At 46.3% G+C, this 26,723-nt stretch overlaps 1 protein-coding gene across 4 annotated transcripts in view; it reads right to left on the bottom strand.

Moving 5' to 3' along the window:
• Positions 1-26,723, bottom strand: part of LARGE1 (LARGE xylosyl- and glucuronyltransferase 1) — a 604,481-nt gene that overhangs the window by 94,683 nt on the left and 483,075 nt on the right. The gene's annotated exons all lie outside the window — the stretch shown is intronic.

Raw genomic sequence — 26,723 nt, 5'->3', positions numbered from 1 at the left:
TCTGTCAATAGTCACTTAGGGTGTCACCACCAGCATGACTAAGATGTCCCTTGGGGTTACTGCAAGTGGCCACTAAGGGATACAACCCACAGGAAGAAAAGAAATTGATGGAAAGAAAATCCACCCCAAGAACAATCATGTGAGTAAATTACATTCTTAAGCAGCTAAGCAGTCTGTTTAAGCTGTTAAATATAATCACACGAATATGTACTTATAAGAGAATCTGCCTGTTTCTTCAAAGGTTGGGAGTTCGTACCCAGATTGTACAAGAGCTAAAAAACAACATTTCCAGGGAAACATAACTCTAACTACTTATTGACCTAACTCCTATGGTGCTGGGGAGATACCCTAATTAACGATTGTGAAGGCCTTTGGAAATATGAAGTGGTACCTAAAAGTTTGTAAATAACAGTTACAGAAACTATACATTTCTTCATTAAGGTACCTAATTATCACTCATTAAACTTGCTTGATTCCCACTCGAATTAATACAAATCATGTGCACACACACAATGCGGGAACAAGCTTTTTAAGTGAACATTAGCTAAAATGATGAAAATGGCTCCTTCTGAAATTGGACCCTTTCAAGCTGAAACAACACAGCTTTGGCTTTGGAATAAGTGCCCCCAGACAGACGTTGACACTGCCTCCCTGCTGTCAGGGGGACAGGGGTGCCAAAAAGCTTGACTCTGGCCTTTGCTGCTGTGTGATCTGCCCTTTCCATACTTGCCACTGGGGTCTGGGAGCATGGCGCAAGCCCCAGCACTCTGCACAGAGGCAAGCACGCCTTGAATTTGAAAGGCCCTCCCAACGGAGCTGGCTGGGATGCGTGGGGCTCACACAGCCTCACCTTCTCCTGCTGTGCTGGGAGCTTAAGAGACCAACACTAAATAAATAAATGAATAAATAAATTAAAAATCAAAGGCTTCTCCTGTGAACATCTGGTCCAGAGGAAGGGCGTTGTTTCATCTGTGGATCAGAGGACAATTTTTTTTCCCAAACTGAATATGTAGTAACATCTCGGTAGCCAATATGGCAGGGAAAGGAAGCTGGACGTGGATGTGGAGAGAGAAAATAATGCTTTTTTAAAAAAATGAGCCAGATATTGATTTTTACCGATGCAACTGTAAAAGGGAGAACAGACTAAAAATCGTGACAATGCAGATGACTGCCACCTACTATTTATTAAGCAACTGCTGCATCCTAAAGACAAGGTGCGTAACCTAGATGACCTCTGACTCCTACGACAAGCCTGCTAGGTCGATGGAATTATCCCCATTTTTGAGATGAAGAAACTAAGGCTCGCACTTAGCTAGTGAGTGGCAAAATTAGTCTCACTCTTAGACCTGTGGTCTTTCAGCCACGCCACGCTGCCTCCTGGTGTGCGTGTCTGTCTGTGTACATGCCCATAGTAAATACGGCGAGACTTTGCTGAATCGGTGGCCTAAAACCAAAACAAGTCAGGGAGCTCCTGGAGGAAGAGTAATGTGAATGTTTGGGGGACTCTGAAGACCACAGGCCAGAACCAGACTGCACGTGTCAGAACCCGGGAGAGACCAAGCATACAAGGCCGGGAGAGGCAGGGTGGCCCTGTGTGACTGAAGCTGCTCGCATAGGTGGGTTCTAACCCGGTATAAGGGACCATGGGGTGCAGTCAAGAAATATTTAAATCAGCACACTGTTCCAGAGCTAACTTATATCAACTCTCCCTCCCACACGGCACAGAAGTCCTCTTCTTTCTGCATCTGAGTCCACAACCTCTCAGCCTGCGTTGGACCACCTCTTGCAGGCCAGGAGAACGCCTTAAAACCCTTTCAGCGAATGGACAACCTTAAGCTCATGTTATGAAAACCTGCTGTTTAAGAGGAGGTTCTGCCATTGTTTTCTTTCTTTCTTTCCATGGAGCCAGCTTTCATGCTTCAGCCAAGCTAAAGAATATGGCTAGAACTGACTTGGTCAATTCCAATCATGCGCTTCCTTAATTCAGAAAAAGAAACTGAGGTCCAAAGTGGCTACCTGATGCCTTCAGACCAGTTCAGAGCAGGTTTCAGATTAAACCTTTTATTCCTCAAGGCAGTGTTTTCCACGGCCTTCTGCAGGATGCTAATAGGTGTTGTGGGAAGCAGGGTTAGCTGTGTTAAATAAGTTTAGGAGATAGTGGGTTAAATAAAGTTAAAGTGTTGGTTTTATCAGTGTGCATGGCAAATCTCAAAGGTGGTTACCACATCCAACATTTCCTAGACTTATTTACCAGGACCTCTTCCCTGCGCCCCTGCTCTCCCCCAGGAAGCTGGTAGAATATTGCTTTTCCCTTCACTTCCACCTGCATTTTCTCAGCTCTCCACCTGCACTGTAAGGGCTGATACACGAAAATGAAGATTTATTCTTTGGTCCTTTAGCATTTCTTGTGGCTTCACTGGCTTGAACCAGAGAAACAAAACTTTAAGTGGGCACTGAGTGGTTGGCTACACAGGAGGCTCTGGGGAAGATGCCGGCCCTCATCCTGGAAATGTTTATGACAATGACCCACATAATTTGGACTTTCCTCTCTTCTGCTTTGAAGCACTAGAGTTCTCTTCTCATGCATGATGACCCCATAGAAGGTGAGTTTATTAAAATTCACTTACTTTAAAATCCCCTGCTGATTTTACCTAGGACTCACTTTTGATCATAAAAAGCGAAAGTAGAACCTTTTAATTTATAAGTGTTTTTTCTTCTCAAAAGCTCTTTATCAGAGAGAGAAAATGGAAATCCTTCCACCTGAAGCCTTCCCTGACTTTGCTGGGATTTCTGAAAGTGTGGATGGATGGAGTATAAAGGGCTGCTCAGACCTTATAAAAGGCTGGTCACTCACTCACTCATTAATTCACTCAATAAATGTCCATCAAGAGACTTCTATGTGCCAGGCACTAGGTACACAGAAATGGAAAACACAGTGGTCCCTGCTCTGAAGCATCTGGAGGTGCTGTGGGCACTGAAATAGAGAGGTGTGTTCTGGGCAAGCAAGGTTGGTTCTTTTAAAAGGAGGTGCGTTCAGATCTCATGTCATGGGGAGCGGTCCTTTAAGAGAACAGAATTGTACCATATCTCTTCCTCTCACTGAACAGAACTGTGATGGGACTGAGAACATAAAAGGCTTTGGTGGCTGGCAGATACTTTTTAACCAAGATTTTTATAAGTAAGCTTTTTATTGAAGTATAATATACATTCAGAAAAGTACACAGATCCTAAGTACACAATGTGATGAACTTTCACAAAGTGAAATCACCACTGTAATTAGAACCTGGACCAAGAAACAGAACATCATGAACAGACCAGAATCCCCCTTATAGTCACACATACACCCACTGTCCTGCCATTATCCTGAATTCTTACACCATAGTTCAGTTTTATCAGGTTCTGAGTTATATATAAATCAAATCATACAGTATTCACCCTTCTTATGACTGGCCTTTGGCTTGGTATTATTTCTGTGAAGCCCATTTGCATGACTGCATGTTGTTGTAGTCTGTTCATTTAATTCTGTATCGTTACCTACACTATGAATATATCTCACCCTACTTATCCATTACCTTGCTGACGGACACATGGGATGCTTCCAGTTTTGAAAGCTGTTATAAACATTCTTGAACATGTCTTTTGGCGTCATTTGTATGCATTTCTGTTGAGTGCAAACCTACTGTAGTTAAGGTAGTTATTAAAGACTCTCCAGCCTGTCTCTTTCAGTTTGAAGAAAGTATTTTCTGGATCTGTATAGGGGAAAAATATAGAGTGTCTAAGGTGTTGATCTTAAAATGATCACTGAACAAAATGGAGCATGTTTTGATGCTCAGAAAAGCCAGAGGTAGATGCAAGAGCCGAGCACAGCGCCACAGAGCCTGCCTGGGGGTCCACAGCCCCACGAGCTTTCTATCAGGTACTGAAAAATAACTACTCCCTGAAGAGAAGTCAGATCTGCTGCCTGGCTTGCTGGAATGGAGATTTTAATTTTTAACAAATAATGAGCCTTCATCTCCCTACCGGCCTGGCTAGATGCTTCACTGCACAAGATGATGTCTCATTTGCTCACCAAGGGTGAGACGGCTTGGATGGCTGGGCAGTGCGGACCCGCTGCACGTGCGCTAGAGCCTGACTGAACGCCGAGCTAATGGACTGTGGAAGGGCAACGAGCATTCCTGCCATTTCCAGCTTAAACAAAGTGAACCCACACGGAAGGGCACACTACGGATCCTTTCATCGTTCAATCGTTCACGCACACGAGGAACAAGCAGGCGCTGAAAGAACAGCCGGGGAGGTATGCAGAGCTCGCGGCCATCACAGACGGAATCGCCTGGGATCCCTGGTGGCAGATTCCCCGTCCGAAGCTTGGCGACAGACTGGAGGGCGGGAGGAAGGAGTCTGGGCAGTGTTTCCGGCGGGGCGTGCCTCCCCTGCCCTGCAGCTTCCTCTGGGCAGTGTTTCCAGCGGGGCGTGCCTCCCCTGCCCTGCAGCTTCCCCTGGGCAGTGTTTCCAGCGGGGCGTGCCTCCCCTGCCCTGCAGCTTCCCCTGGGCAGTGTTTCCAGCGGGGCGTGTCTCCCCTGCCCTGCAGCTTCCCCTGGGCAGTGTTTCCTGCGGGGCGTGCCTCCCCTGCCCTGCAGCTTCCCCTGGGCAGTGTTTCCAGCGGGGCGTGCCTCCCCTGCCCTGCAGCTTCCCCTGGGCAGCCGCCTCCACGGCTCTAGTTCTCACTGGTGTCTGGCAGCATCACCTCTTCTTTGTATCTTACTATGGGCTGAACCGTGCCCCCCTCCCCCAGTTCATACGTTGGAGTCCTAACCCCCCACCCAGGACCTCAGGATGTGACTATATTTGGAGGTAGGGTTTTTAAAGAGGTGTTAACTTAAAACGAGGTCAGTGGAGGTTCCTAATCCAGTAGGACCAGCATCCTTATAAGAAGAGGAAACCTGGGCAGACAGGTACAGAGGGACGGCCGTGTGAAAACACAGGGACGAGACAGCCATCTCACGAGGAAAGGCCAGAGGCCTCAGAAGGAACCAACCCTTGATCTTGGACTTCCAGCCTCCAAAATGGTAAGAAGATAAATTCCTGCCGTCTAAGCCGCCCAGTTTGTGGTCCTTAGCTATGGCGGCCTTAGGAAACTAACACGTATCTCTTGGCCCAGAGCTGGTAACAGCTGCCGCTTCTGCTGGTCTCTGGTGCCTCAGTCTCCTTGCCGACACCTTCAGTGCTGTCCACCCCATAAACAGTCCCTTCATTAAAATACCTTGAATTACCTGATAAGATGATGGGATCCTGACTATTTACATGTATGTTATTTCATTGAATCCCCTGACTGCCCCTGTGAAATTGGGATGGTTACGCTTCTTTTACATGGAAGGAAACTGAGGTTGTACAGCTCATGAGAGGCAGAGTTGAGGTTTCCACCGAGGTCTTTCTGACTCCAATGGCAGCGTGGCTGATCCTGCAGGCTTGCAGCAGGCTGAAAGAAGGGGCTGTCTCTCTGAATCAGAGGCCCGTGCGGTAGGAAGGACCCCTGGACATCATCTAGGGCAATCTCTTCATCTTCCATAAATGGGGAGACCAGGACTCAGAGGAATGAGCTGAATGCCCTAAGGTCGGGACGCTTCTGCAAATGGCAGAATACGGACTTGAATGTAAGTCTTTGGACTCTAGCTTTGGTAGTTTTTGTTGCTTCCTTGACTAGTTTGAGAATGATAGCAAGAAGAGAGTCACTTCTCAAGTCCCATATTTGGATTACGTGGGGATCTGACCATAAAGATTAAAGGTCCCAGCATCAATCCACATGTCAGCTCCATGCTTACTAGCTGCATGACCTTGGTTAGGTGACCTGATTACTGCTCTACGGTTCAGTGTACTCTTCTGTAAAATAGGTATAAATAATAACTCATAGAACTGTGATAAGGATGAAAAAAGATAAAGGAGACCCCTCAGCACACAAAGGCTAGTTTCAGTTAAATAAGTACCACTGTTATTACCTGGGGCAGGTTTTTTTAAAACCCAAACTAAGTTCCTATTCACCTGTAGGCACTGAATCCACCACTCATAAGCTGACCAAAAATAAATGATGACACTGATAGCTAACAAAGCTGGCAGCAGCCCACTACTAGGTACCTGCCAGGCCCCAGGCAGGGGCCCCAGGTACTGTGCTAGGGAAGCCCATCACCTCTACTCCTTATAACATCCCAGAAATACTGAGTAAGTAACTAAGAAGCTAGTAAGTAAGAACCCAAACACAGTTTCATCCGGCTCCCAAGCCCATGCATTTTCTAACACCGTTGTTGATAAGATGAAGTGGGACGTGACTAGTACAGGAAACCAGATGCAGAAAAGCACTACGTAACCCAGTCTACGCCGGCAACGTTAAGATGCAGTGAGTGCAGATACGTACAGGTGGCCATGTATCTCACGGCCTCTGTACCCACAGTTTCCAACACCATCGGCAGCACACAGCTGGTCTGCTCAAGATAAGCATAATGACCTGCACTTATGTTGCACTGAAGTGAATTCCTTCCGGGGAGTTGGATCTCAATAAGCAAGTGTCCAGAGCAGAGGAGGGGCTGAGATGGCTCTTCTATTAATGCGAATCCCTACTGTACCGAAGCCGACTTCAAGGTGACATTTCAATGGGGTGAGTAGGCAGTTCTGTCTCCTTGTTTCCTAGAACAACCATAGGTCTAGAGAAGGCTTTGGATTTGGTTGAGTGCTGGCCCTAAAGTGTTGTAAAGACTTGGAGGCCCGAGATGAAGATTAATTCTGGATCCGTTACTTATTTTCCATAGAACCTGGGGCCCGCGTGCGAATGTCTGTAGACTTCTCTTTCCTAGCCTGTAAAATGGTTATGGTGATATTACATTTTTTTTTCCCACTCAATCGATACCTGTTGAGAGTCTCCTATGTACCAGAACCCATTCTGAAAACAGAAATCCTTATCCTCGTGGAGGCTTTACACGAAAAGAAGACAGACAATAAGCAAAGTAAGTAGGTTAAACATACTGATGATATATGATGATAATGAATGAGCATAGAAAGGCAAGAAGACTCAGGTGGGGGACCTGTTGAAATTTTCAATGGGTGGTTGGCGAAGGCTTCTCTGAGAAGGGGATGTTATTTAAGCAAAGACCTGCGGGAGGGAGCATGCCACGCTGATAATGAGGCAAGAACTCCGGCAGAATCAGCTGCAAGTGCAAAGGCCCTGAGCGAGCTGATATACTGCAGAACGGTGAGGAGTGCCTGCCTCTTGGGCTGCTGTGAAGGTTAAACAAGTAAATAATCCATTTGAAGTATCACATTCATAACAACTGCTCAATAAATGTTAGCTAGCACTAGTAACATTATTCCCGTGGGCACACAAAGGGCCCTATCTACTAGAAAGTGAATCTGGCAGGCAAGGAGGCCGTGGTAACCCTTTGGGGTCTGAACCTTCACGAATGAATGTGCTCTCCGCTCTCTGCCAGCCTGATGTGGCAAACCTACAGGCTGTCCCGTTCATGGGAGAGGATTTCCTCCAAATTGGATTAGCGGGGTGTGCACTGCATGCTGGGAAAAGAGAAGGGAGAACTAAACCCAGCTTTTTTGTGGTGTCAATCATTTCAAAGAACGTGCAAAATGATCCCTGGCTCAAGCTTTTGGGCAAGAGTGATCAGTGCCCTTCCCTTGATGACTTTTCCAGTAACACAGAAAGAAGGAAGGGGGTGGGGGAAAGTGGAACCAAGCCCTTTATCCTTTTTAGGAGCTCTTTAATGCAGGGTGAGATGTCTCCCCAGAAACAAATTTCTGCTTCTGCTAAGTGGGGGAGGGGAAGCGTGGTGAGAGCTGTACCTGCCAGCAATTGTTCCGGGGGACTCTTAGGAATCACCATAACCAAAGATGATCCCAGATGGATGGACTCTGTATTGGGAGCAGGGGGGGGCGGGATCAGAAAATAAAGGCGTTTGCTGGCTTCCTGCTGTTGGCTTTTAAGGGCATGCAGTCATCCTAAGCTGTGCTTACATTTTTTTCCCCCAGCCCTCTTATAACTGGATCTCTTCAGAACAATTATGAATCTCTTTAAAATCATGGAATTATACTTTAAAAACCAACCAACGAACCAACCAACCAAACTCATAGAAAAGGAGATCAGATTTGTGGTTACCAGATGTGTGGGATATGGGGAGGGGGAATTGGATGAAGGTGGTCAGAAGGTACAAACTTCCAGTTTTAAGATAAATAAGTGCTAGGGATGTAATTTACAAGATAAATATACTAACACTGCTGTATGTTACATGCAAAACTTAAGAGGGTAAATCCTAGGAGTTCTCGTCGCAAGGAAAAATATTTTTTCCTTTTTCTTTTGTATCTATGTGAGAGGATGGATGGTCACTAAACTCACTGCGGTGATCACTTCATGATGCATGGAAGTCAAATCATTATGCTCTACACCTTAAACTTATACGGTGCTGTATGTCAATTATAACACTGGAAGAAAAAAAATCATGACATTCTGAGCTCTAACTGAGCTAAATATAATTTGCTCTTTCTCCCTCTTGCCTCCATTTACCCCCTACTCTCTCTGCTCCTCGTCCTTCCCAGCCTTCTCTCTGGATGCCTTCCTGGACCCTGCAGCACAGCTGGCCACGTGTCTCTTCTCCACCCACAAGCTATTCCCTTACACTACCCATCTTGCTGCTTGGGGTCCCCTCGTGAGTTCTCCAGGGCAGGAGAACCCATCCCTATGGCAGGCCTGGCAGACAGACCCAGAGAACGTTTACAACTGAGCTGATAAAATAAATGAATGAGTTCAGAAATAAGACAGAGGACCTGCCCAGAGGTACCTAACAGAAGTTCAATTGATATCTGCTGAATGGCTAATTGTAAAAAGGGCTTTGATACACACAAATAAACTGGTTAAAAACAGAGATCCTAGAGGCTCTGTACAGTGCAGTTAGCTCGTCCTGGATGGGTGGAGCCAGGACAAATCAGGCCAGGAAGTCAAAACACTGTTCTTGTGTTAAATGACTGTCCATCTCCCAATCATAGCCAGAAGTGTCACAAACTTTGCATCAGGAAGTTCTCTCTGGCCCATCTCCTTAGCCCACTTGCTACCTTTGGGCCAAAGTAGAGGGTTTTGCAAAGAGCTAGGGTCTGAAGTCAGACAGACTTGGGACTGAATCTGGTCTCTGACGCTTCCTGGCTGTGTGACACTGGGACTGTCACTTAACTTCTCTGTTCTAATCTGTGAAATGGAGGCAACGATACAGTTCTTTTCTCCAGAGGCAAGTTTCCCTTGGGGAATATTCTACCCTGTGCAGAATTACTCCTGTGGATTTTTTCCTCAAATACAAGCTTTTTACTTTAATTATACAAAGATTTTGAGGTACCTCTTGGTGATAATTCCAAAAAAGGGAGGAAATGGGGGAGCAGTGTGGTAAGATAAAGCAGTAGAAGGTGCTGGAACGGCCATGCTCCACAGTCCAGAGCCATCTGGATTATCCCATCTGTGTGTTGAAGGAGCCATGAGGGGACAGAGAGAGGGGCGGGGAGATGATGTAGCGATAAATACCTCTCTAGGAAATACTGAATGATAAGTGAAGGCTACTGGGAGTCCCTTTTGCCCTAGCCATCTAAGTCACAGTTGGAACACAGAATTAGGAATGTGTCCCTTGATGTCCTACAATCATATGAACATTTGGAGAGAGGATCAGACATGGGTAGGCAAAGCAAAGCACAGTAATAAATAGCTTACTGAAATGCAAGGGGGGGGTCCTGTAAAATTAGTATTGATCAAGGAATGATGAATAGGAATTAATCTTACACTAGTCATTATTACTAATTAGTAATGTACAAAAGATCACTGACGTTCTCAGCTAGGGGCTGTCTTTACTACTGCGTTACAGAACAAACTCCACACTCCAAAGCATCCCATCACGGCCCAGGAAGCTCTTGCCTGATTCCTAGTCTCACCTCAAGCTTCTCTTGCCCCTCACCCTGCAGTCAGTTCCAGAACAAGGCAAGCCCGTGCCCCCACTGGGGCTGTTGGGTTCTTGTTTCCAGGCCAGGCCCATGGCCAGCTCCAATGCACCCTTTGGGTCTCAGCTAGAACATCTCCTCAAGAGAGGTCTGTCCCTGATATCCTCAACCACAGAATCCTGGTTAATTACTTTAGGGAGTAATCACACCTGTAACTCCTTTCTTTCTTCCCTCCCTCCCCATCTCCCTCATAGGTGGGGAGTAAAGATTTTAACAGATCACATACATACATTAGTTCCATTCCTTTCCCCTTTATCTTTGGAGACATTTCTCTCCAGTTAAAAGCAGGACTAGATCTCATGCAATTTTGTCCTTTCAGTGCCTAGGAAAGAAATCATATTTGCATAACAACTAAGTTGGGTGAAAGTAACCAATAATTATTGAGCATCTATACTAGTTCTAGATCATTGGGTTCCGTGCTATGTTTACAATAGCTTATTTAATCCTCACAACAGCCTATTAAGGACGTCTTCTTATTCTCATTTTCCTGATGTGGAAAGCTAAGTGGCACAGGCAAGATCCTGATCCAAGTCTGGATTCCCCAAATTATGTTCTTTCTGCTAAGCTGCAAGCTTTCACTGGTAATCTTTTTCTTAAAGGGCCAGACTATATATTTTTGGCCTTGTGAGCCAAGAAGTCTCTGTTACAACTACTCAACTTCTGCCAGTTTTAGCCCCAAAGCAGCCACAGACAAAACAAAAATGAATGGTGTGGCTGTGTGTCAATCAATCTTCATTACTGGTCACTGAAATTTGAATTTCATATTTTTATGTGCCACAAAACATACTTGTCTTTTGATTTCTCTTCTCAGTTGTTAAAAAATGTGAAAACCATTCCTCTCTTGAGACAAACAAAAGCAGGTGGTGGGTAAATCTGGCATGAACCAACCCCTGCTGTAAACAGTTAAACATTCCTTAGGAAGATATGAAATCGACTCTGAATAAAGATTAAGGGTTAAATGTTTCCTCAGTACATTTGCTGCTGCTGCAACTTGATGCTAGGCTTTTCTTGAAGACAGGAGTCATGTTTTCTACTGCTTTTGTTGTCCCCTTGAGCAGAGCTGACGATAAGCCTGCCTGCACTGCGCTGGGCATTCAGTCTGCGCTGAATACATGTGGGTCCGACCGGCAAAGCCTCTCTGGGAAGGACAGCAATTTGAGCCATTTCTCTCGGATAACTGTCTGAGCTGAGATTCCCTTCCTTATAGCAGGTCCCGCAGGGCTCTGCTAACCAATTCAGGATCGGCCTCGCCATTCTGATTCAGATACCTCCGACCTGCTGTGGAGAAATGTCACATATGCTGTAAGAGGAGATTGGGCAATTGAGGGCCCAGGGCGACAAGGCGGGGGCGGGGGAGGAGGGGATGTCTAAGCATAAAGGTGGTTGACAGGAACAGATCTCAAGGAGATGACTAGGAGGCGGCGCTCTCCTTTTCGATGATGTCACTCACATTTTTTGGCCGGGTTCTGTCAGTCCCAGGGAAAGCACAGGATGGTAATCCAGACGAGGACAGAGGTGCAAACAAACCACTGCAGGGGAATCCCTGCACCTCCTCGCCCCTACAGGTAGCCCAAGGGCTTTCTCCATCTGGGCACTTATGTACCCTTGCAATTGCTCCTCAGTCTTTTTTTAAGGTTTGTTTTATTTTAACTTTATTGAGGAATAATTGACACATAACTGTATTATTTAAAGTGTCCAACATGATGATCTGATATACATATACGTTGTAGAATGATTATCAAGATCAAGACAATTAATGCATCCGTCGCCTCACACAGGTAACACAGGTAACTCTCCAAAGAAACTGAAATCAGTATTTTGAAGAGATAGCTACACACCATGTTCACTGCAGCATTATAGCCAAGATATGGAAAAACCTACAAGTCCTTTGAGGATGAATGGATAAAGAACAACATGAGATAGATATATATCTATAAAAGAAGATTAAGAAAATGTTTCCTCAGTATATGTATATATAATGTGTACACACACACACACACACACGATGCAATACTATTCAGCCTTAAAAAAAAAAGCAATCCTGCCATTTGTGATACCACGGATGAATCTGGAGGGCATTACCCTAGGTCTTTCTTGACAGTAGCCGTCTGAGGCTAGGATTCTGGTGTCACTTAAGCATCCCCAGAGCCTAGCGTGGGGCTTGATATTATTCACAGCTAATACTCAAAATATCTCGAGCTGAATGAATATACACAAATTCAAATAGCTAGGGAGTCTTGGAGTCTGGGGATGGTTAGGAAAACAGGACAAAGGGGATAAAGAGGAAAGGTACTCTTTCCTTTAGTACCCTTCCAAAGAAAGGTAGTAAAGTGCAAATGAGGGTCTTCATAATGCAATACTTGTAAAGATAAGGAAGCATTCCTACCTAGTAGATAGGATATCTGGTAGGTAGGAATCACCTGTATGATTTTATTTTTATTTTTTATTCAAGTATAATTGACTTACAATATTATGTTAGTTTTAGGTGTACACCTGGCATGGTTTTAGAAACTCCTGATGGAGGGGTCCCATATCAGAGGTTCTGATGGTTTAAGGTGAGCCCTAGACTCATGGATTTTAAATTCTCCCCAGGTGACTTCAATGTGCAGCCATGTTTCTGAAGTATGTTCTAAAGTATGATTTTGAATAATCACGTAAACCTTACATAGAATATAGTGAGAACTGAATGAGACAAAGCATGAAAAGCACTTAGCATAGGCTTGGCACAAAGTAAACGCTCAGCGAATGTTAGCTGGTGATCCGAACACAATACTGGGCCCTCAATTCGTAGATGGCAGCAGGTTACAAGGTGGTCCACAGCTGTCTAGCCCTGTGTATCGGGGAAGGGGCTGGACTAACCCCCTGGGACAGATCTCAACGACTGCTCCACCAATCTCAAGCACTGAAGTCCTGAGAAGAGACTGAAAGGTAGGCCTAAGCACAGGGCTCTGTTGCTCACTAGCTCTGCTAACTTCTGAAGTCAATTAGCCTCTCTGTGCCACCATCGGCTCCTCTAAAACAGGGATTACGTGAGCGAATGCACATGAATGCGTGAGTCAAATCGAAGAGATGGAGACTGTGAACTTGAGAGACCTCCAGGAAATCAGGCGCCTCTTCCCATCATAAATATGCCTTCAAGGAAACCGTGCACTGAATGAATACCCGATTATTTTCTTTACGGCAGGAAGATTCAGGATCCCATGTTCCCTTTCTCTCCCTTGCACTGCAAACTGAACAACACAGGTGTCAGGGCGGCTGGGACCTGAGTGAGTGACACAGAAACCAGTGACCTTGCATAGGATCAGCAGAGTGGGGCAGAAACACTTTCAGGAAATGGCCACCTCTTATGTCCACTAACAGGCCAGGTCAATTCAATTAGCCCCAGAGCTGAAATGCCAGGGCCAGGTAGAGTTACCCACAGCAAGGAAAGGGCTCTGCGTTACTTAGCCACTGGTCCATCACTCGTGGCTTCAAAGGCCTAGCTGGATCTTTTAGTCAGAGACCACCTGCCTATGTCAAAAAAAAAACAAAACTGAAATTAGGTTCTGTGTTAGGTGGCTGGAGCTGCTATAGCAAAGTACCACGGACTGTGTAGTTTATGCAACAGAAATTAATTTTCTCGGAGTTCTGGAGGCTGCTCTTATAAAAGAGATCTCACAAAACTCCCTCATGCCTTCCACCAGGAAGACGGCCGTCTGTGAACCAGGAAGTGAGCTCTCACCAGACACGGAATCTGCCGGCACCTCCTGGTCCCCAGAACTGGAATAAATTTCCATCATTTATAAGCCCCCAGCCTATGGGATTCTGCTATAGCAGCCTGAAAGGACTAAGACAGCATCATTATTCTCAATGCACAGAAGAGGACACTGGGGCTTGGAGGGGTGGACTGACTGCTTTAAGTCCAGATGCACAAGCAGTAAGCGACAAGCTCAGGAAGAGCGCCCAGTGTCCTGTTCTGCAGTTTGACAGATGCAGCCATTCTAGTTCACCTGGACAATGGCAGGTGAGGACCAGCTCAGTGGAAAAGTTTTGGTTTTGCTTTTGGTTTCTTTTCGTTTTGTTTCCCATTCTGCAGCACACAGCAGCCTTGTGATTTACTTATCAAAGAGGAAGAAAAACCGCGAGACTACCATCAGAACTACCCAGGAAATAGAATCATTTATAAGGAAAATAGTTCAGGCGGAAAGGTCTCTCTTAGAGGGTGAGGAGAAGTTGGGGGCAGTCTTCTTGCACTGAAGGTCAGATTCTGGAAGCCTCAAATTAAATACACATTCTCTCCCGTGAGGCCGTGCAAGGGGATGGAGGAAGGAACGACAGAGTAACTCTTCTAGAACAGTGGCTTTGGCTCAGGAGGGCGGGCGATGGGAAAGCTTGCCATCTTTTCAGGATGCTGCTGGGAAAACTCTTTAGCAGCTCAGTATAATTAGAGGTTCCCCCAACCAAGTCCGATAAGCAGCGGGGCTTGTGCCTGGCTGCGTCGTGAGGGTACTTCAGAGGACCCAGTGCCGCTGAAGGCAATGCAGTGGGTTAAGTGCCCGGGGCCTGCTGATGGGAGCTTCCGCGTAGCGTTTGAACAGGCTGCCCCTCTGCATTAGGAGATGAAAACCTGGCTCAGGGGCAAGACATAAATGGAGACAATAAAAAGGGAAGAGGAGGTTGGGTGAGGGTGGTTTCTCCCTGGGGCCTGGGGCAAAACTGTGCATTGTTTAAAACCCCACCAGCCTGCTGGATAAAGCTGAACTGCCTCTTTAGCATTCAGACCTCAGACCTACCCAGCTCCCAGCCTCACTGCTTACCCTGCATGGACCTCCCATCTATCTCCACGGCTGGGCCAGGAATCCTAGCTACCCTGTATTGAGTGCTTCCTGTTTGCCAGGTATTTCCATTCACTTAATCTTTCCAGCAATCCTGTGAGTCTGTACTGACGCCCCTATTGTACAGATGAGAAAAGTCGGCCAAAACCCCCCCCCCCAAAAGGAAAAAAGATGAAGGGATATTATGCCCAAGGCCATTCTACTAGAAAGGATGGAGACAGAGTTTGGGCACTTAGGCACTCCCTGTATACTGGGCAGAGTCCACATTGATTAAATTAAATAGACAAACTATGCATTGTTCCCTGACCCTGCCAAGTATTTCCACACTTGCTACTCTGTTGGCCTGGAAGATGCACTCCACCTTCCCCACTTACAGCCCTCCTGGCTCTGACACTCTTCTCAGTGCATCCAAGCAGGTCTCTACCTTAGCTCTCTGTACCATGGATGTGTCCCTCCATCACAGTAGCCAACCACATGGCACTTAATTGTCCTTAACCTCCTGATCTTTGAGTCTACAGTGGACCACCTGTAGGGGGCAGGAGGTGATGATGGTATAAGCAGAGACTATATCTTATCTTTAATTTCTACTCCTGGTGCAGGGTCCAACGCCAGGTAGCCAGTACCTGTGGAGAGCTTTGCCTACTGAATGTGCAACATGGTAAGAACTGGGAATACAGAATGTTTCCCACGAGCAGCTTTCCACGCTCCCTTCCATGCCCAGAAAGGAAGGAGAGAGTAGAAGGCTGGAATTCACTTACTCATTCAACAAATATTTATTGAGAGCTTTCCATGTCCCAGATGGGGACATAGGAATAAGCAAAACAAGATCCTTGCCCTCATGGAACTTGCATTTTTATGGGCAAAGTCAGGGATATGAGTTTCCTCTTGCTGCCATAACAAATTACCTTAGGAGCTTAAAACATATCAATTTATTATTTCACAGCTGTATAGGTCAGAAATCTAGGGGCTGGGCTGGGCTGGGATCTCTGCTTGGACTCTCACAAGGTCAAAATCAAGGTGTCAGCCAGCTTGGATCTTATCTGGAGGCTCTGGGGGGAGAATCTAGTCCAAGCTCATCGCGTTGTTAGCAGAATTCAGTTCCTTGCGGTTGTAGGACTGAGCTCCCCTCTTGTTTGCTGTCAGCTGGGAGACTTTACTGGCTCCTAACGGCTACTTCCATTCCTTGTCACTTTGTCCTCTCTATCTTCAAACTAGTAAAGGCACAGTGAGTCTTCCTCATGCTTCAAATCTGAATTCCCTTCTGCAATACCTGTTCTGCTTCTAGGTAGAGGACGTTCTCTGCTTTTAAGGACTCCTGTGATTAGACTGGGCCTCTTGGATAATCCAGGATAATCTCCCTATTTTAAGGCCCGTAATTACAGCTACAAAGTCTCTTTTGCCATGTAACATAATATAATCACAGGTTCCAGGGATTAGGGCATGGACTTCTTTGCGGGGGCCATTCTGCCTACCAAATAGGCAGCAGGGGAATAATAAAAATTTTATTTGATTTTTATATTTGATATTTTTATTTGATTTATATATTTTATAATGTTGTTGGAAAGTGCAATGAAGAATAATAAATCTGAGTGAGGGGATCGAGGGTGGTACTTTGGATAAGATGGTCAGGGAAGCCCACCATGAGGAGGTAACATCCAAGTGGACAGAAGAAGGTAATTGGATGGGGGGGGCAGTGCGGGAGGCTGGCAGAAGAGCAGTCTGGGCAGAGGGCTGAGGCCCAGGGTGGGAATGCACTGGGCAACCGTCAGAAGGTCAGAGGGGCTGAAGGAGTGCCCAAGGAAGAACAGGGGCCACGTGACTGGAGAGTTAGCCAAGGCCAACCCAGGAAGACTCTTTTCCCCGATGCTGTGCTTTGCCATGATTCACTCTGGGCTGCTGGTGGTCTTTACAAACTCTAGAGCTAAGGCGGGAAAACAGGACCAGATGCATGGCTCTAAAGCATGTTAATCGAGAGCTCAGGGGGCATGGAAGGCAGAACCGACGGCATTCTGAATCTGAGCACTTGGGAGAATCTGATTTGAGCATTACTAGAGTGTAGGCGAGGGGAACAGGAATGGCCCGGACATGGGCTAATCATCTGGGGCTTGGTGAAGGCCTGCTTGATGTCTCTGACCAGGGGATGTGAGGCATGATGATGTGAAAGGAACACACACTTCCAGGTCCATTCCTGCTCGGGGGTCTCTGCACTTGCCCCTCTCTCTCTGCCTGGAATGCTATTATTCTAGATCTTGTAGATCAAGCCATCTTGTAGCATGGCTACGACTTCCAGTCCTCAGGTCTTTAGCTCAAATGTTATTCCCTCAGAGAACCCTTCTGTAAAAGATGGCTCTTTCTAGAAGAATCCAATTCCCTCCATACTTCCCAGCCATCACACTATGTCAGGGTTTCCCAGACTCAGAACTACTGACATTTTGGGCTGGACAATTCTTTGCTGTAGGAGACTCTCCTGTTCACTGCAGGATGTGTGGCAGCCTCCCTGGCCTTTACCCACTAAAGGCCAAGAGCATCTCCCTAGTTGTGACAACTAAAAATGTCTCTGGACATTGCCAGTGTCCCCTGGGGCACCAAATCTGCCACCAACGCCCACTGATAACCGCTGTTCTATGTCACTGTCTTCAAAACAGCATCTTCCAAAATTATTTATTTCATTCAACCACAAATACTTATTCAATGTCTAGCATATGCCAGGAATGATTCTAGGTACAGGAGATAAAGCAGGAAAATTAACAGACAGAATTACTACGACCCTTGAGGAACTTATATCCTCATGGAAAGAGACAGATAACTAAGAAGAAAATGGACAGAATGATCATAGGCCAGATGGCGATAAACACCGTGGAGAAGGAGGAGGCAGGGTGGGGGCGTGAGGCTGCAGTTTGCAGCTGGAGAGGCTCACAGGGGTCGAGTTCAAGGAACAGAGGGAAGGCAGAACGCCTGGAGCTGGGTGGGCGCAGGAGCCCAGGAGGAGACGGCACCAAAGGACACCAGGGCAAGACTGCTTCTCTCCCACAGTGACAAGCAACCTCCCATGAATAGGGCTCCTTTTTGTCTTGGTCAGTGGCATCCTCAGGCCAAGAAAGGTGTCTGATGAATACCTGCCTAGTGAATAGACAAATGAGTGGTCAGCTCTGGGGAGGGAGAGCTCGGCCCGAGGTGTCTTCACTGGACAAAAGACAGAGTTCCTGGGGCTTCCCTGGTGGCGCAGTGGTTGAGAGTCTGCCTGCTAATGCAGGGGACACGGGTTCGAGCCCTGGTCTGGGAAGATCCCACATGCCGCGGAGCAACTGGGCCCGTGAGCCACAATTACTGAGCCTGCGCGTCTGGAGCCTGTGCTCCGCAACAAGAGAGGCCGCGATAGTGAGAGGCCCGCGTGCCGTGATGAAGAGTGGCCCCCGCTTGCCACAACTGGAGAAAGCCCTCGCACAGAAACGAAGACCCAACACAGCAAAAATAAATAAAATAAATAAATTTAAAAGACAGAGTTCCTATCAAAAGATGCTGAAGAGCCACACTTGTGGGGCCCACTTTTGATCCTCCAATAGAAAAGGAAAGGGCAAGTGCTAATCTCTGATAGTTACTGATCCAGACACTGTCTCAAGCACTTTTCAAACATTATCTCATTTCCTCAGCAAAGCAACCCTGTTAGGTGGGAACTCTTCTTGTCCTGACATGATAACTAAAGAAAAGATTGTTAAGTTGCCCAGAATCATGAAGGCAGGACTCGAACCCAGGGTAGTTCATCTCCAGAACATAAGCAATACTGTCTTTTAGTAGGAATAATAAAATAGGAGCTCCAGAAGCACAGGGTGACGGTCAGCCGCCCTGCAGTCTCTTTTGCTACCTTTTAAGTGATGACGACATGCACCCACTGCTGCATTTACCGAGCACTGACTACACGCCCAATCTTGTCCTATCATAGTAAACGTACTCTGTCATCTCACTGGCCTACAACAGTCCTTTGTGAGGCAGAAACAACAGCCATCTCCATCTCACATGTGAACAAAGCCGGGCTCAGAGAACCAGTGACGTGCAGGGAACCTGGGGTGCTAAGTCCCCAGAAGAGGAGACTGCGATGTATTGTTCACCTTCTCTCCCTCAGATATCTAAGGGGTCATCAGGCGGACGAGGGAGACTTATTCCGTATGAACCCACAAGGCAGCACTAAGGCCAGAGGAGATTCTGGTTCAGGATATGAAGTGGACAAGCTTTGGGTAAAATCACTGAACCAGTTCCCTGTGCTCTACAGTAGGACCTTACTGTTTACCCATTCTATATATAATAGTTTGCACCTACTAATCCCAAACTCCCAATCCATCCCTCCCTCACGCCCCCAGGACAGGAAGCACTCTTTATTAGTTGACATCAACCTCCAGGGGGATCCTGGGCACATCACGGCTTTGTGTGTGAGTCAGCCTGTTGAACACCTGCAACGCCTTGGATTCATGACTCTTAATGGGGACAGAACCCCTTTCCGGGACAGGCAGGCACAATGAAGAGTACTCCTGCATCCTGCTTGGGTCCCACTGGACATGCATGTTATACTCGTCTATAACTGTCATAACTATCTGAGCCTGCAACTAATACTACTTCCAAAACAGAGTGCTTTTCTGGGGCATCATTTAACAGACACTGAACTGGGAATACAAAAATCAAGCAAAGATGGTACTTCCTGCTGCCTGAAGAGTTGTTCACTAGATTGGAAAACTTCTCACAGATGGCAAACCCCGCTCACGGAACCTGGACTGCCAGTCTCCCATTAGAACCATCTTGCTTTGTAGCTGCCACACCGAAGACAGCTCTCTCCCGAGCACAGGCATACAAGCCTCTAGTACTTCATTAACTTCATTTTGTCTTTGACTATAGCCAAGCCTGAGCAATTACACATTGCAGTCAGTGTTATTTTATAGTAAATGAATTTCCTTTTTTTTCTTTATATCATAGCTAGGGAACTGTATTGATTTTTTTGACATTATATTTGTAGACCATGTAATATAGGTAATCTTTGGATTTTATTCCAGGATTGTAAAAGAGGCATTCAAGACATTTGTTACAAAAAACGGGGCAAGGCCACTGGCTGAAAGAACAGAAGGCATTTTCATTATTTTTGCAGTTGACCCTAAGTTGAAAACTAAAATGAAGTCAAATAAAAGGACACAAAGATTGGCCTAACTCCGATAACACTCGCCAGAGATAAATATTAAGTCTGTGCTTTAGGCTCAATAAATCTACTACAGGAGTACGGAATTGGGAACCTTTGGCTGAACAGTCATTCATGGAGCTTTTCAGTTGAACTAGCTTGATGTGCAAATGGCCATGAAAGTCTGACCTAGGAGGCTGGTATGCATCAGAACATGTAGGGAGCATGTTTACAACAGTGGTTACCTGGCCTCATCTTTAAAGATTCAGATTCAGTCTCTCCAGGTTAGGGCCTGGAAAGTAACAACTTAAATAGGCATTTTAAGTGATTCAGAAAAGTGGGTGGAAGCATCCAGGTGGAGGTGTGAGCCTCTGATAGTTTGATAAGAGCCAGAACGTGTCATATGAATTAGAATGTCACCCCTGAAGACAGAAATTGGGGCTATCTAGAGGAGACCCACCAATCAGTATGGTGAAAGGTTTAGAGCCATCTCACACCCCATTCCTTCACATGGAAAGTTCTGGAGGGCTGCTAGCTGGTGACTGGCTTCAGATACGTAACGACACAGAGGATGTTGATTAAGAAGGTACAGTTTTATGGTGCCTACGTCCTTAAAGTAGAAAAATGAATGAGAACCTGCAGAACAAAAGACAGTAAACATTTCTATTAAGTGTGGTGTCAGATGAACCGTTCCTTGAACAGCAAGCATCTTTCATAGGGATTATTCTACAAACTCCATTTAAATACTTCTACGTCAAGGGCTTGGGATACAGAGCTCAAAAAGTGATCATCTCTGTCCTCCGAGTACACATAGGTAGGGGCGGTTTTTTCCAAACTTGTTTCCATAGTTCTACGATCAAGTAAGAGTGGGGAATGCTGGTGGGTTTAACAGCTTTACTTCTGGACTCTCCAGCACCTCTAATATGCCAACATGAAATCTGAATCTCCAAGGGAGGGATGCAATATGCAGATTTCTCAACCTTAGCTGTCCACGGTTCACAGTTTCTGAACATGTACTACCATCACCTGCAATATCTCCTAGAATTAGTCTAGAAAATGCTGGTCCAGGGTTATTGCAGGGCTGATGTTCAACTCTGAATCTCAATCAAGCTAGAGGCTCAAGTCACACTGAATTTATTTACAGATAAGCAAACTCTCCTCTACTAGACAACCATCTCTTTTAAAAAAATAAATTTATTTATTTTTTTTCGCTGCGTTGGGTCTTCGTTGCTGTGCGTGGGCTTTCTCTAGTTGCGGCGAGTGGGGGCATCTCTTGTTGCGGAGCATGGGCTCTAGGCGCACAAGCTTCAGTAGTTGTGGCACACGGGCTCAGTAGTTGTGGCTTGCGGGCTCTAGAGTGCAGGCTCAGTAGTTGTGGCGCACGGGCTTAGTTGCTCCATGGCATGTGGGATCTTCCCGGACCAGGAATCGACCCTGTGTCCCCTGCATTGGCAGGAGGATTCTTAACCACTGGGCCACCAGGGAAGCCCAATTGGTATCACATTTTAAAAAAACATTTTCTGCCCCAAATAACAGGCACTCAGTAGCATGTCTGAAGGAAGAAACTGCATTTAAATCTGGTTTCTCTGGGCGTATTTATTACAGACAGAAATCATCCAACCCCAATATTCCTTCAGAGCATGAAGAGATCTTGGTTCTTGACCCAAGAGACAAAGAGGGCTCAGGGAAATGAAAGGACTTGCCTAGGGCTGCAGAATGCCAGGTGCCAGCGGGAGAGCAGAGCCACTGCCACAGGACAGAGCACACTGCCAGCTGTCCCACCAAAGCTATTTCTTTAACAGCTCTTGAGCAAGTTGTCAAATGTTGGCTCCTTTGATCGCCACCATGGAATTCGCCACAGTGTCTGACTTTACCGTGAATTTCCTTCCCTTCTTCACAGCCCAAACTTCCAAACTTCTTCACAGCCCAGTTTGCTCCAACCTCAGAGGTGAGTCAGTCCTTGAATGTCCCAATTTTGTTGTTCTGTAGATAAGGATTCCTGGAGAAATTCTTCCTTCCTCCCTGGAGAGCCAGGTCTCCATCTGCCTGTCTCTGGCCTAATTTGGGGACTGAAAGGAACAGGGTACATTTTACTTTTAAATTGTTCCTTAAAGCACATCTTCTGGTTAATATTATATCCTTAATATGTCTCAGGGAGGACACATCCTCTCCGTGAGTAACGTCTAGGATCCTGTGCGGACAAGCCTCCTGTAAATTTGCCATCTTCTTTCTACTGGCCTGCCTTCCCCGGCCCCTTCTCCAATCACCTGCTACTTTGAGCTCTCTTTTCCTTTCTCTTCTTTGCTGGTGTTTGTTTTTAAGATACTCACTCTCAGCATATGAACTGAAGTGGGTTGAATCTTTATGAGACTATCATAATCTTGGTTTTATCTGTTTGTTTTTTAAAGTCCTGCAGACAGCTGCTTGCACCTAGGAGATGATGAACTGATAGAATGGTCGGGAATGGACACATCTCTGCGCAAGGATACGGGAGTTCTCCTTTATTCCACCTGAATGGCTGTAGCAAGGACCCTGAGCGGCGTCTGTCTGGACATCCACAGCTGCTGTGGTTTAGCAGCTCCCTTAATACGGAATTAAGTTGTAAACCGCTCCAGGAAGAAGGGAGCGGGATGAGTGGGAGAGGTGGGCAGATCTTCCCTCATCCTTTAGGATCCTGGGGGCTTTGTGCAAGCAGACTGGGAAAGAAAAACAAAGAGGAAGGGAAACTGGCTGGCTCTTCGAAGGCGAATGTCTACCATACAAGACAATTCTAGGAAGTAACAAAGATGACGCATGGTAAGGTGCCTTGTAGGATGCCTGGTGAATGCAGCTGTATCTGATAAATGTGGCTGAACCTGAATTACTTGAAAACAGATACTAGGCTGTGGTCAGGAGGAGAAAGAAAAACAACCACCAACTTCCAAAAGCACTTGGGTTGACCAGCTCCCCTGTAACTATACCACCACCTTGGAGCCTCACAGCGGGCTCTGGGGTAGGACTATCATTCTCAGATCACAGATGAGGAACCCAAGGCTTGGAGAGCTTGAGCAGCTTTCCAAAGGCACAAAGTGGAAAAGCGTCAAGGTCAAGTCTTAAAGGCAGATCTTCCAGCTCCAACATTTTATGCATTTTCTGGGGGTTTTCAAAGTAGAATCGGCTGATATACAAACTAACATTGTCATTTTTTTTTCTAAAATGATATGAAAAGTTAACCTTTTCTAGTTAGTGGAGAGATTAATAACTGCAAGGTGACTGCATTATATTTGGGGAAAAGCAAGAAAATGTACTGGTTCTTTCTGACCGGAGAGCTTAGGAGACCTTAGCAAACCCTAAGGAACCCGGTAACCACCATTTTTAAAGCAGGTGGATCCCATCCCCTGATGAAATAAGTGGCAGAAAAATACAACAGGACACAGGCTAAGTTCATAAAACAAGTTACCTCATTAATCCTCACACACTAGGTGCTGTTGTTATTTATCCTGTTTTATAAGGGAGAGAACTAAAGGTTCAAGGAGGTGAAGCAACTTGGCCAAGCTCCCAGAGAATAAACGGCTAAATTCCAGCCTAACCAGACCTGTCTTGGTTTCCCAGCACCAAGTTGTGGGCTCAGCACGGGGCTCGGCTGGAGATACCCCGTCTGGAGGCTTGAGATGCGCTGGGATTCAGGGGAGCAGGTTCTCTCCAGTGGAGTCCTGACAATTTCCATTAGAATCTAAGTGTCTGGATGACTCATCCACTGATGTGTGGCACAATCCTCAGTCTTAAAATAACAAATCCCCATCATGAAAGTCAATGCATTTTGATGTCGCACAAATCCTTTTCTAATGATCACTTGGTGTCACTGGCTTATTTAAATGGACACATCACTTCTAACAGGGCTTTTTCCCATCTGCTCTGCCCTTTTAGAAGCAGCAAGAAGGGAAGCAACTCACTGCCTTGGTATATCAAGTAGGGGCTGCAGAGGGTTTAGGTACCTGTCTGTCTCCTGACCTCACAGTCAGAGACAGATTGGGAGGAGCAGGGGGGGGACATGCCATTTTGGTCATAATCAATTCCCCAGTGTGCTATGCTGTTCTTCCTCCTGCAAACCCAGATTGATGACCGGTGGTTTCTGTTTGATGCAGATAACCATGACCCTCATGCTGTGTCCTAGAGGCACTGCAGTTTATCACCATGTGACATTTTCTATTATTCTATGCTGTGGAAGGCAGGAACTAACACACCAGGGCTTACCTGAGATGCCCCTTCTCCCACCCGATAAGCATGGGTGTCTCGAGCTTTAGGAAAGCCGGGAGTGAACGTGTGGAAACGCAGGCACAGGAGATGAACGTGAGGTGATCATTTGCTGAGCGAAAGCAGCAAGGGGAGCCCTCCCAATGGCCCACTGTGGGTTCCTAAAGGGTCCAGCCTCAAATGCGCTGAGACAACAGTTCCTGGGGAAGCTTGCAGGAAGGGGTAATGGGGGGCCATGTTTTATCAGAGCAGACCTTTGGACCTTCTGCTCCAGAAACATCCTGGAGGCTTCCTTTAGGGCAGAATCCTGGACCCCTCCCCAGACCTTTCAAGAGTCTAGGACTCCACATTTTAAAAAAGTATTCTTGATCCTGAAGCCACTAAAGTTCAAGCTAGGAAGGTTAGCGGTTAACAGCAGGCTCCTTACTTATCAGACTACCTCCTTTCACTCTCAAAGCTCGAGTCTCCTGGGTATAAAATAGAGATAAGAATAGCCCCTGCCTCATGAGGTTAGTGTGAGGATCAGATGAGAGGAACACCTAGAACGCACCAGGGACAGCACCTGGTCAATACTTGGCTGGGATGCAGAGGCTTACCCATTATTAAAATACCGAAATACCTCCACATCAGCTAAGAAAAGCTGCTGCTCTGAGCCCCTTTGGGCCCCCTCCCTGAACCTGGCCCCTCTCAGGGACTCCCCAGAATTTCCCACCATCCAGCAACTCACGGGTGAATGCCCGGCACAGCCTCCAGGATGCAGCCTGGGTCTGTGAAGGGCTGGTGGTTACAATTCTTCCACTGCAACCCCCGCAGGCTGTGACGCTTGGCAGGCGTTACATCCCGTGAGGCAGGCCTGGACCTTCTGGCAAATGGTGGCTAAGGAATGTCCCCCCGGTTCAAAGGACAGCTTGCAACGAAGGCCTCCCTAACCTCTGGCTGCGCAGGACACTGACCCTGGACCTTTCTTTCCTTGTCTTATTCCAGCTTTGACCCCACTCTGACCTGATGTCTGAACTTTCACTTCTGGAAGCTTGACTCTCAGCCTTTTTCCTGCGGCCTCTGGGGCTCTGTGTTTGCATCTGACCTCTCGGGAATCTGACCCTCAGCTCTCAGAGCTGAGTCTGGCTCTTCCCACTACAGACTGACCTTAGTGTCCAGGACAGGCTACCACCTGTCACCTTCAGGTGACGCCATCCCCAGACCCCTGCCCCAACTCAGTACAGCTGCTCCCAGATGCCAAGTCCCAGCCCTTCTTGGCCTGACCTACCCTACTGCCCCCTGAGCTCCAAGTTCCAGTCCTGACCCAGATCATGGGCCTGCATCCTTTGAGAATAGGGTACCAAAGCAGTGGCAAAGAGGATGGAGGGGAAGAGGCAGAATTCAGAGGCATTTCATCGGTAGACAGTGGCAGGACCTGGGCCTAAGGAGAGGGAGGTTGCTCTAGTTTCATCCTTTATAAGCTCCACGAGGTCATGGGCTGTGTCTGGTGTATCAGCATAGGGCCTAGTGCACAGTAAGCATTAGACAGACAAGAGCTGCACAAAGAATGAATGAATGAATGAATGATGCTATTAACAGAGACAGAAAGAAAAGGGGAGGTGCACATTTTGGGTTAGCAACAAGGTAGAGAATGGATTTGATTTCAGACACATGGTGTTTAGGGGCTGTGGTATCCCTAAGTACCAATTACCAAATATTTCTGCCTTTTCTCCTTCCAGGCACATGGTTGGGTTGCACTTGGCCACACTACTTGAAGGTGAGCACGACCACATGATATGCTTTAGCCAATTTCATGTTAGCAGAAATTATGTCATTTCCTCGAAAAGATACACGCACCCCAATGTTCACTGCGGCACTATTTACAATAGCCGAGACATGGGAGCAACCTAAATGTCCGTTGACAGATGAATGGATAAAGATGTGGTATATATATACAGTGGAATACTACTCGGCCATAAAAAAGGGATGAAATAATGCCATTTGCAGCAACATGGATGGACCTAGAGATTATCATACTAAGTAAGCCAGACAGAAAAAGACAAATATCATATGACATCACTTGTATGTGGAATCTAAAAAAAGAAAATGATTCAAATGAACTTCCGTACAAAATAGAAATAGACCTAGAGACAGAAAACAAACTTACGGTTACCAAAGTGGAAAGGGAGGGGGGAGGGATAAATTAGGAGTTTGGGATTAACATATACACACTACTATATATAAAATAGATAACCAACAAGGACCTACTGTATAGCACATGGAACGATATTCAATATTTTCTAATAACCCATGAGGGAAAAGAATTTGAAAAAAAAAGATATATATGCACGTATAACTGAATCACTGCTGTACACCTGAAACTAACTCAACACTGTAAATCAACTATACTTCAATTATACAAAAAAAGGAAAAAACAAAACAAAATAAAACAAACAAAAAAGAAATTATGTCACTTCTGACAAGAAACTTTGAGTCAATACACATCAGCAACTTTG

The sequence above is a fragment of the Balaenoptera acutorostrata genome, chromosome 11 (assembly GCF_949987535.1).
Source record: "Balaenoptera acutorostrata chromosome 11, mBalAcu1.1, whole genome shotgun sequence".
Taxonomy (NCBI): domain Eukaryota; kingdom Metazoa; phylum Chordata; class Mammalia; order Artiodactyla; family Balaenopteridae; genus Balaenoptera; species Balaenoptera acutorostrata.
The sequence above is the reverse complement of the archived record's forward strand: the minus strand, read 5'-3'. Positions and strand labels throughout refer to the sequence as shown.